The 12,040-nt window shown below is 41.9% G+C and overlaps 1 protein-coding gene across 8 annotated transcripts in view; it reads right to left on the bottom strand.

Annotated features, from left to right (window-relative positions):
• ARID1B (AT-rich interaction domain 1B) overlaps positions 1 to 12,040 on the bottom strand; it is a 327,980-nt gene that overhangs the window by 147,026 nt on the left and 168,914 nt on the right. The window lies entirely within an intron of this gene.

A 12,040-nucleotide genomic window follows, 5' to 3' on the forward strand; every position in this document is an offset into this window, starting at 1 on the left:
GACACGCTCAGGAAAAGAATCCCAGGTTTCTACTCCCAGGCTTACAGTTTAACAACTAGGAAATTCTCTATTTCTCTGATTTACATCCTATTTAAAATGCCTACTGCTGCATTATAATTTATACAACTAGTATAACTATAACTAATGTATCTAATCTTCAGTTTAACTTAAGAAGAGTGAAGGATTTAAAGCAAATCAAGAGGGAAAAAAATGAATGTCAAGTTTCAGCCTGAAGCACGTTATAATGCCAGAGTTATAAACCCCTGAACAAGAGGGTTTATAATGGAAAGGCTGATAAACTAACAATGATGGCAGCACTTAAATATATTTATGTCATGATCTAGCAACATATGGTATCTCTTCATCTCTAAATTAAAAAAGGGAGGGAAAAAAAGGGGAAATGAGATAAAGCATTTATAGAAAATAGAAATCAAAGAAGTAAATGAACCTGAAGTTACCCAATCGTGACCTGTCCAGCTGATTAGGAATGGCAGTAAGAGGCTACAAAATAACATCTCTTCAATAGGAGGTAGAAAAAAAATACCCAAGTAAATAAAATCAATCTAAAATGATATGTATTACCTACTTATATTAAGCTTCTAATCCTTTAGGCACTTTATAAATATTAAACAATCAGTCCTGGTGAGACTGATAAATATCCATAATATATTTTACAGATGAAGAAACAGACAGAGGGTTAAGTGACTTGCCCAAGGCCAAAAAGGGAATAATCAGCCACTGGATTGGAAATAACAGTATGACTGCCTGTCACAATACAGTGCCCTACTCAGATGCTCAAGTGGCTTCTGAAAAAAAGTCCTTCCAGCATCAGAAGCAGTCCGGTTAGGGTTAAACTGGTACCCAACTAAACTGTGATGGCTCGTTTTCACTAGGCTTACTCTTTTGGTACAACATCCTGCTACTGTAACTAGATTGACCACAGAACTTGAACAATCTTATTCCAAACTCCCTCAGTTTTCTCAATCCAGTATCATGCCAGTCACATACCCTGAATACTAGCCCCAGACCTGCTAATGCCTCCTTCTCCACCGCGTCTCTGCTGCAGAGATTCGTTAGGAAGCCTGGAGCCTCCTCTGCGTCTCTGACTCCCTCCTTGAACCTACTGGTCCTGCTGACTCCTGCCATCCCCAGCCCACCCTGCCTGTGCTGCAGGACAGCAGGGCAGGGAAGTCCTGGGCTGACCCAGCAGAGATCGGGACGAGCGCTTTTTGTTTTGGGCTGCGCACCCAGCCTCATCTGCAGAGAGGCCTCCCCACCCTGTGAGCACCACTGCTGTGCAGTACCGTGGCACTGCCAACACACAGCCTGTGCTAAGCTTGCACTTGCTTGGGGCCCAGCCAGGGCCCAGCCAGTACCCGCCACGGCCACAGTTTCGAAACACACAAACTGACAGGGCACGATGACCAGGGAAACTGGGATGAGGAACAAATGGTGACATCAAAGACTAAAGCAAAAGTTTAAGGTGATGTAACATACTCTTAGTGTCCTAGACAGTACGATTTCCTTTTATGCTTGGAAATGTAAGGCTTGCAGAGAGAAGAAAAAGGTTCAGCGTGCAGCTACTGGTGTAAACGATAATTCTCATTAAAAACTCGATATTGAACAGGTCTGATAAAGCAAATTCTGTTTTTCCATGAGTGATCACATCACTTCTGTGACAAATACTTGCCCTCACCTTACAGATGATGCAATAAAACATCCTCTGTGTTCTTAGTTACTTCTGTGTTTACCAGTCTACCAGTGTGTTGGTCCATTCATTTTGGTTTTCATGTCTTTAAAAGGCAGTTAAGATCAGTAAGAGGAAAACAACTGCTGACACCGCAAGATACACAATATAAAGTACTGAAACAAGATGTTTGACAACGTGAGGTTTTCCTCATGCTGAGTTTAAAAAAAAAAAAAACCCAACCCAAAACAAAACAAAAACACCAACCAAAAAACCAGAAACACAACCAGCCAAAATGCATCACAACCTAGGCTGAGAGGGCCCCCCTCTAGTGGGAACGGGAGTGTACTTCAATCAGCACCCACATGACCCGAGCAGAAAGGAAAATTTTGTGTCCTTAAGAATCAGGCAAGCACCACCCTCCTCTGCATCATCCTCAAAATACATCACTCCCATTCCAAGAAACAAAAAAATGAACAAGAGAGCCATTGTTGCTTCAAGGTAATCAGGCATTAATTAAGAACTTCTCGTTATACACTTATTTGTGGCCTGTTTCGGTTGTCTGTTCTGACTGTGCATGTGTAAACAGACCATCGGGGAGGAGGGTGGTGTTTTTTCTTTTACAGTGAAAAATTCACTGCATCGTTAAAAAACAGCCGACTTGGTGCTTAAATGAAGCACCACCAATTTCACGTATATGTACCTCTGTACCAGCAGGAGCAGCTTTCCCCCAGGCGCTGCTCTGAATCTTTGCTTCATCCTCTTCCCACTCCTCGCAGGGCCTCTCTGCTCCAGATTTTATTTCTATGTAAAAGCAACTTTTAACCACTGATCATCGCTGCTTTATCCAGTTTATCCACGAGCCTTGTCGCTTCTCATAAACAAACCCAAACCATGCTAGAGCATCCTGTAATTCGGGGCTAGAAGGTAAGGGGCAAGTGGTAAGGGGTAAATGACAGGGTAGTATTCTAGAGAGTGGGCCTATTACTTGTACGCTGCAGAACAATGACATGAGGCGCAATTAGTGGTTTAAGCAGGAGTAACCCACAGCTGGAGTGTGCTTGTCCTGCCAGGCAATTCACCCCTGCTAGAGCCTGCTCCCCGCCACTGCCCCCCAGCCCAGGCACTCCAGGGACCAGGAATGGGGCTGAGCGCATCCCCTCCCCAGGGCTGGCCGGGCCAGTGCCAGGAAACGCCACAGGTCCTCTCCAACGCATTGCAAGACTAACTTCCCCTCTGCCTACACAATCTACATGGTCTCTGAAATGGGATGCATTGGCCCAGACAGCTACTGTTAATGCTGTATTCTGTAATTCTGTAGTAGGATCAAGTAGCATTCAATAGTTTTCTAGTTTACAAGATGGAAGAATTCGTAAACAGGCTCATATCAGCCAGGGGGATCCTTGATGAGTAACATGTGGAGTACCCTGAAACAAGTTTGGGAGTCTCTTTTGTCAGAAATAATGAGACCTGTTCAGTATTTTTACTTTGCTCTTCATAGAGGACTCCCTACAGCCCCAATTCTACAAACTTTGCAATCAAGAGACTTACACTACATCATGTACAGAGTAATTTTTACCTCCCTGTCAAAATGAATAGATCACAGATCAAAACCCTGAGGAGCAACGCTGAATAACACCTGTTTAGAACACAGTTGTACAACCCAGTGATTAGATGACACAAGGAATTATTGTGATTTGGTCTTCTCCAAAACCATACTCAGTGTTGATTCAGTCCTCAGCTCAGTCCAGCTCCTTCTTGTCTCATCAAGACTTTGAGATAGGATTAGCTGGAACTGAGCAAGAGCTGCAGGAAGTGGAATACCATTAACCAGAGAAATGACAGCTATGTTTAACACCCAGACTGTTATCCAAATTACAGAATACAAGGTAGCAAGTACACAAGAACAAAATAACCAACTCACAGAAGGACATGGGTCACAGAACCCCTCTCCATCTTTTAGGGGGGGAATCCGAAAGTAAGCTCTAATAATCATTTCTGTCGCATGCCGATTCCCATATAACATCCTGTTGGCACTAATGCTGAAAAGGATCATCGATCTCAATTTAACCACCCAGGCAAAAACTCCCAATACAACACACATTTAACGATGCTCCCAGTCTTGGGTCGGAGCTCCTCAGAGTTCATCCGATGGAGCCGCTGTTCACAGCTGGCAGGTGAGGGGCTACAGCTACTCAGTCAAGGAACGCAGCAGACTGAAGCAGCTCTGATCAAGACAAAATATTCTGCAAGGGCACTTACAGCTTCCGTGGGTCACACACGAGAATTTGCCCAGCTGGCTGCAAATTTTATAGGCTTTCTATTGTCATTTGTTTGACATTATTATTCTAGGAAAATGATAGCACAGGGCTTCTCTGATACCTAGAGGGTTTTTGCCAACTGCCTGCTCACTAAAAAGGCATGCCTCTGGCACTTTTAGAATATGCTCAAAACAAAATAAAGGTATATGTTAATACTTGCATTTTTCAATACCTTTGTTTCCCATTTGGCAAAGATCAATCAGATCGGAAAGGACTCTTCCTCGGGATAACAAAATCTGAAAAGAACGAGGAAACACAGGTGCTCTCTCCTGAATTACTGTCAAATCACCTTCTTGCTGTTGCGGTGCACTTCTTGCTCAACTGTGACAAGACAAACCGCATCAAACTGCTGCCCAGTTCATAATCAAACTGGTTGCTCTTATGCCCAGGTTTGCCCTCTGACTTACACAGGACTTTGTGACAGGTGGGGGGAGGCTCTGTAGTCCCACCAGCTTATAAATGGGATTCACTAGTCTGGACGCACAGTGATGTGATTGCAACTCCCATTTCTACACAGCAGTCTTGCTGAGCTGCCTATAGGAACAGCCTGGGTAATGGGAAACACAGAGGACGCAGCAGTGCTTGGTGCAGAGAGACCCTCGTAATCCTTTTCCAGTCAAATTCTCAGCTTTTAAGGTTTTCCCATCAGCCTAACCGCCCACATGCCATCGCTTCTGAACTCGCCTTTTTTAAACAAAGGTGACAAGAAGTTAATCAATACTCATTTTTCACAGGCCTTAGAGACTTTCCTTCAAAGATGACTATGGCTACAGTCATTCATATCTCTGCAAAATCCAGCCTAACTAGCTGTACTGTCTCCCCCCTTTGCCTTCCTTATTAAGTAATTTAGGGTTCAGCCAATGTAGAAGATAGCTGCCCTTCTCATTGGAGCAGGGACAAACCTACACGACCCACACCAGTTTCTGGTAATTCTTCAAGGACTTACTGAGGGCTCACACAGCTTTTAATGCACACAAAACCAAAGGAACAAACTTTGGTAACTGCAGCAACACTTCCTTCGATTTTTCTCTGCTACTTGCCACCAGTTTTGTTTATTTTTAATGGCAATCATGCATGTACTTCAGGTTTCGGATCTGTATGAAGGACTGGGCATATTCTCTGGGCAATCCTTGAACAAACAGACCAGAGGCACACCTTTGTTATGACCCTAAATCTACGCCTGAAATAAAGGTGTGATAGCCACGCAGTATAAATCTCATGAATTAAGGATAAATCTTCTGAGATTTCCTCACTGTCTGTACAAAGTCCGTTGAGACTCTTTAGTCAAGGCCTTTTGGTTAAGTAAATGCCATCTCCTAAGTCTAACCTGTGTAAAAACTGGATCAAGTGTGACGCAGTTCAGGGCAATTATTCATTAAATCTGGCACTCACTTTTTCTTAAGACTTCCCCTTTAATTTATTTTCCCTGTAATTTGTGATATCAGACATTTTTCTCTTAGCCCACCACCAATAATAAAGATCAATGTTTTAAGCCACAACTTACAGCTCCAAAAATACAAATAAAGTAACAAAATAATCTTGTTTTAAATGACAGAAAAACTTTGTGTAAAAAAGGTTTGGTAAGATGTTACAAGAAACTGTGCTGCAGCTCAAGCTTGCTTATTAATTCTCCTCATTCTCCTTATTAGCATGCACAGTCAACCCAGCGGCTCAAGGACGCAGTTTGCTGAAGCAGCTCTGTACTTGGTCAGCCAGTGTTTGAGATAAAACACAAGGATGCCTCGTGTTCTTAAAAGCTGTTTAGTGGAACAGATCTCCCCTGCTCATATTATTTTTAAACTTTTTTCTTAAATGTCAATGCTCTTCCAGAAGCTGATTTAAAGCAGCAACAACAAAAAAATCATTCACATCTTAACCATCATGCCCAACACATGTTCTTGGACATGCTACTGACTAACCTGCTGGTTTAGGCTCCCATTGCAAATATTTTGCAAAATCCTGGGAACAAGGCCAATCCCTAAGAAGGAAAAAAATTTAGGCTCTAAATATTAGCTAACTAAAAGCAATAACCATCAGCCTTGTGAGACATAGTACTTACAACAGAATTACTTATATTGAAAGCAACTTGGGAGGGAAAAAAAAAGTCATGTGTTATGGAGCAATAGGGCAATTCCTGTAACCTCAAAAAGACAGAAAGGGACAGACACATTTAGGTCTGCACCAGGAAACAACCGTTACAAATCCCAGATAAAATAACATTTAAGACTGTGTCCATGTTTGCTCAGCACATGCTGACTCCAGGGAACCCTGTGAGACCTATCTGTGAGTACACTCCCATCCCTTACAATTCTGTGATAACAACGTCTTCCTCTGTAGGTACCATATAAACAGTTAGCCAGCAGCAAATCTGTGACAGCAACATGTTCATCTGCTCTTGTCCTTTACAGATCAAACAGGTAAGATGTATATACACATAGGCATGTTTTACCTCTGTTAAGATATATTCATAGTATTTGTATTTTTGTCACTTTGTTTTTCATACATATACACAGACACACACAAAGATGGGTAACATACAATTAGTTCTTTCACAACAGAATGCTGCATGAAACAGAGTGCACTGAAAATCAGCTTTTGGTATTTATTTGACCATCTAGAGATCAAAAATTATTGTTGTACTTAGATGGAAATCTCAGAGCAGCCGCTATTTAGTTCCCCATAAGAGTGGTAGGTATCATAAAAACAAAATTCCAACCTTTCGTCCCAACACATTCTAATATATGGGAAATCCTGAAAAACTGTCATTATACCATGTGACGACTGCCACCAGTAGGTAAGCCTTTTATATAGGTACTGTGTCTGCACCTTTTCTAATCTGTTTGTGTTTCTTACTCTCTTATTCTGACACCACAATTTCATTTTCATTCTGCACTTCAAAACTGGGTATCATAAAACCTCGTCTACCAAAGTCCACTGCAAAGTGTCTGTACAGCAGCCACCTTAGGCTGCAGAGGGACCCTGCTACGGAAAACACCCAAAAAAAGGGCTGAAAACCTCGCCACCCTCTCCTCACTTGCCTGGATGTTCCCACCACCACAGCTTAACAACCCTGGGGCCATCTGAACACCCCGATAGCCCTGGTCAGGCCAGACCAGGAGGCTCAGGGTAAATAAGAGAAGCCATCCACCAGTAACTAGGGGGTGGTACCAGACAGCTGCAGTGCCACAGTGATTTCAAATATCCCAGAAAGTTCCAGAACAACGGCAGGTTTTCATGCCACTTTCACCAGTGGGGAGGGTTTTTGCTTTTTAAGGCCGCAGCCACACAGTACTCCCCCTGCTCCCTTTCCCCACCTCTCTATGCCATTACTGCACACACCGCCTGTAAAAGCGAAAACAAATACATCCTAGCTAAACCGACATGGCTTAACAATCTTGCCTAAAAGAAGTCAAACCATTTGCAGCAAAAATTGAAGGTAAGTGACCAAGGACAAAATCTTTACAGAAACAAAGCTTCGAGTTTCAACCCTACACCATTCTGTCAGCTGCTTTCTTATTTAATTGAGACCGTATACAACCAACATCAAAGATACTGAGCTATTTTGTGCTGAAAATATTGGAAGCATGTTAGGAAGAGGTGGCAACAGAAAGGATCTGTCAAAGGTAACAGATGTATCAAGGGCACCAAGCACTGTGAAGAAGGCGTTAATTATCTATGCTGAAAAAGAAAAGGTGTTTGAAAAACAGAAACTGTTTTCAAAAGATTCAACATATTCCTATTGTGCTCAGGAGAAAAAGCTCCCTGCACCTTAGACAACATTATTTTGGGTATGTGGGTTAAAAAGATTTTTTTAGACAGGAGGCACACTATGTAGGGAGCACTCGGTTTCAGAAACATGGTTTTAACTTCAAAACCTTTACCGTGTCTCACAGCCGATTCCAACTGTAAATTGCATTCTTTATTCCTACTTTTAATGGAAGGGGTAACTTGCACAACCTAGCTGAATCTCAAAAACCACAGGAAAATAACTCCTTTTTGTATTTTAGCACAATATCCACAGTACTTGCTCTCCTTTTGTTTTACCGGGGGAAAAAAAACAGACAACTTTTTGGGAACAAGAATAGAGTCACACCAAGGCAAAATCTGTCATCAGAGGACCTACCCTACATACAGTTTACATTCTTATTATTTCTAGACTGTAAATGATTCTGCACACCCACAAACCAATTCTCTCCAACTTCCTTCGTAGGACTTGGTGAACTGAGATTTTCTAAACAGTGATTTTGATAAAGCTGATTTAAAAAAAAAAAAACAAACCAACTTTTTCAGAAATTATCAATGGAAAAGATCAGAACAGACCATAAAGATGAGCAACAATTAAAAGCAAGGGCAGCGTCTGCCTTTATACAAGAAAAGGCTGAAACATATTTCTCTGAAGATAATTAAAACATACTAAATGCATGCCTGGTATTTCATACTCAGCTAAATGAATGTAGTTGCCATATGAGTGCGATGCAACCAACAACAGAACCACAGTGGTCCATGCAACTGCGAAGTACGTGGAGAAACTGCGGACAGGGATGTAACAGACTCTCATAACCTGGGCCCTACCTTCCCAACTTTGTCCTCATGTTCCCTTCTCCTGTACCAGTATCACGCCATGTACAGACTGGCTAATACTGACGACGTCTGGGCATCGTCAGATCCGGAGCACAAGTTTGAAAGGGATGGTTTCCACAACAAAGTATCAACACACCTGCCAAACAGTCAGGCAGGAGGAATCCCCTGGGTAATGTTCTGTATTTCATACCCTAACTCAGAAAGGTAAATCTGTGGAACAAGACTCAGCTGAATTAAACTATTTTTGCCAACGACCTGAGCTTTTCTCTTGAATTATTTCAGGCTGCCTCCCCATCGCCTCCCCACGAGGTACAAAGATTGATAAACACTCTGACTGGATTAACTGCTTTAAAAATTATTCGGATGTCACAGCTGGCCAGTTTTTGACCCTTCTGGTATGAGGATTTAAGAGTTTACTGGGAAAGAACAAGTGCTCCAGTCAGTGCCATAACTCCTCCACACTCTTCCAGCTCACAACAGCAATACACTTCCTCAGAACTGAAGGAGAAACCATCTCTCAAATCTAGACCAGCTCTGGCTTTACACCGAACATTTCAATGGGATAGGCAAAAATACAAACAATTCTAGGAGTCACTTCAGTCCTAAGTAGGGCGTATAATAATAAAAGCTTAGATAAACTGACAAAGTGTTCGTGGCTTTTCCCATTTTACTTGAGTTCTCTTAATAGAGAAAAGTGAACACAAGCCCTGAGTCATGAACTCTAAAACCTCACCTTCCACGGTTCACATGCACGAAGCCCGTATCTGCCTACGGGAATTAAAAATTTCTCAAATACTTCAATACTTACACAAATTGGGGCTTTTGCTCTCCCAAGCAAAGTGTGCAATGGACAATTCTGCAGACCGCTTCAGCATTTTACTTTTTTGCTATACCCATAAAGGAAGCAAAGAAAAAAAAAAAAACCACCAAAAGCAAAACCCCAGATTCTTCTTAAAGTCACTTCTAGCAAATAGCAGCTCACTTATAAAAGCCTGATTAATTGCAGAATCTTGGCTTCGGAATTCAATTACATGTTAGAATATTAAAAATTCTCGAGTCCATAAACAATGACTATAAAACCGTTTATAGCATTTTTAGTATTTTATTTGAATACTGCAATATGAACTCCAAACGTTCTCTCTACCTCCACACACCCCACACCCGCCCTTTCTTATCTGTTTGCTTCAGTTTCCTCACGCAAACAGAACGCCACTCTGGGGAAGAGGAGAGGAGAAAGGATGTGCAGGCTACTGACAGGCCGCCTCCTCGCAAACGCTGATTCTTCATTGTGCTTTATGCCCGTTCCACGTGTTTTATTCTGGGTCTACAAGGGCACTTCTGAGTAATTACAGGCTACAAGCTAGCACTTTTTTTCCCTCATCCTGTCTCAATTTCAAAGCAAGCCCCCTACTCGTGCCTTTATTGTTGTTATTATTATTCCAAGTAAAACAGCAAAACAAATCCATTGCTAACAGCCTTGTGTACTTTTCTAAACTTAGCATTTCTGTACGATAGTGTGCTTATAAGGTAATACTCGGTGCAACAGGACATGTTCAGGCAGGAGAACCCTGTATAAATCCTCAACTTCAACAACCGTTTTCGTAAAGATTCCTTCTTCACACAAATACATATAATACATCGCCCGGGTTAGCCTAACTGAGGAATACAGCAAGTACCCCAGCAAAGATTTTCCTTGCAACTTTTCCTGAAGAATTAAACCCCAGCACTCACCCTGTTTTCCAATTACGGTCTCTGCACCAATTATAAGAGTAAGTTGGCAATCCCAGAGACTGTTTTTTTTAATACTCATTTTAAGCTCGTTTTACTCAGAGCTTAAAGAAAGGCTTGAACTACAGTCTCAAAGGTGAAAGGCTAGAGTTTTAATTTCTGAACTGCACAGTCCTGGCAGGTCTTTTCAACACTTTTTGTGTTTTGAGGAATCCATTTTGTTTCAGTATTTGTTTCTACTAATGTTCCTCATCTCACTTAGAGCAAAGATTATACCGCTGTATTTATAAAGGAAGCAGGAGTGAACAGGTTTTGCTGCAGCTCATTTGTTATGTCTCGCTCCCGAGTTTACAAACAGCTGTCCCATGCATCTCCACTGGATACAATTTTAGTCTAGACAGGGGAAATCCAAGCTACTGCTGCCCAAACAACATAAACACAGGAAGATTTTCAATCAATCACCTCATTAATAGGAACACGTCTAATACAGGGGGAGGGTGTTTTGGAAGAAAGCCTATTTCAGAGCCTGAAACAGTGTAATTGCGTGGTATTGTTCTTGTGCTAGGCAGGGCTATGGAACGACACACTCACAAACCCGATTTTGGTGCCGGGGTAGGTTTCAATAAAAATAAGCCTTGTTTCTCCAACACAAGGGGCTTTCAAGACCACTGACAACTTTGAATTGAATGGTAAACAGGCTAAGTAAGACTTGCACAGCGCTGGCATTCATCTACACTTTGATACAATCAAGTCGGTGCCCACACAAATGTATTTCTAGCATGACCATTATTTCTGGTTTTCTTCAAGTTGTTTTACCTGGGAAACAGCATTAAACACTGCGGTTACTAACACACTAATTACTTTGTCCTGTGCCAGCCTGTTGCCTGTCCCCGAAAACAGAAAAAACGTCCAGAAACAAACTGCTTCTAATGCACTGATTTCTACGTTGTTACTTTTTTAGAGCAAAAACCCTGGCCTCCCTTCTTCTGTTTGAAGCCATCCACACATGAACTCCTCAAAAAATAAAATAAAAATTAAGAACGTTACCAGGCTGGTTGGTGACAGGTTTTTTTTTTTCCCAGGGGGGAGGAAGGAGAAGCAGCTATTCTTCAGTCCTCATTCTATGGGTTTTTTAAAAAATCCTGAGTAATAGCTGTCCCTTAATCAAAAGACTCAATTTACAACCATGATCTCAGATCAAGTTTTACCAGTGGGTGTCAGTGTAACAGTGTAATGATATAATGGGGGGAGGACAGGGAGAAAACGCACGCAAAAAACAAAGATTAAGTTTTATTTTTAAATGCCACGTTTGTACAAAAAACCCCAGGAGAACGTGTTTCTTTTCAGAGCCTCTTTCACTGCTGATCTATTCCGCAAAGACTCCGCGACTTTGCGGGTGTTTGTGTTAACATGCCTGAAGTAATTGATTTCAATTTTTGTTTTCCAGCCCTACACACGATCTCTATGTGTGTGTACGTATACGCACGCACACAAACATATAGACGTTGGGTACATAAACCTTTTTCCGCCTTTTGACAAAGCGAGACTGTCTCTTTAATTCAGAATTCACAGTGAACGGTTAAGAGGCTCTGTGGACCCCAACTTATTAACCTGTGCCAATTTAACTAGTATTACTCAAGAGGTTCAAAAACCTAAAAATAGGTGTTAATCTGTGCAGACTGACAGCGACTAATCAGTACCTGCCCTGTCACAACTTCTGTCC

The sequence above is a fragment of the Gallinula chloropus genome (genome assembly GCF_964237585.1).
Source record: "Gallinula chloropus genome assembly, chromosome: 3".
Taxonomy (NCBI): domain Eukaryota; kingdom Metazoa; phylum Chordata; class Aves; order Gruiformes; family Rallidae; genus Gallinula; species Gallinula chloropus.